Here is a 528-nt window from a genome sequence, read left to right on the forward strand (position 1 = left end):
AGCAGCATACATGGCAAGAAGGCCACTTCACATCCATCTCCGCGAGACAGGATGTCCAAACCGAAGACCTCAACCGCATGAGACAGGTGGTGGAGGATAATGATAGGAGAATTGCTGCTCTTGAAGATAGATTCGATAGGCAATTCCAGCCCTTCGGTGATGACTGATGCCTTCCTTCGATTTTTCTCGATCCTGACCTATTGAAATTTAATACTAACTTCCTTGATAGTGGTTACTATGGTTGCTAACCCAATCTGAACATTAGGATCCCTATGCGCGGGGTTCCGACTTTTATTTCCTTTATTTCTTTATTATGCTTTACTTATCTTTATTGCTTTATGATTATTTACTCTATAACTGCTTTACTTATCGCATTTCTATTCGAATAATTCTACTTAATTATATGCTTTATTATCTAATTTTTGTTATTTTTGCTTTTATATTTCTATCAGCTTATAATAATTGAATAGTACTCCGAAAACCCTTTTTGTATGTTATGTCTCCATTTCTTATAGAGCATCTATAACG

The sequence above is a fragment of the Ipomoea triloba genome, chromosome 16 (genome assembly GCF_003576645.1).
Source record: "Ipomoea triloba cultivar NCNSP0323 chromosome 16, ASM357664v1".
Classification (NCBI taxonomy): Eukaryota; Viridiplantae; Streptophyta; class Magnoliopsida; order Solanales; family Convolvulaceae; genus Ipomoea; species Ipomoea triloba.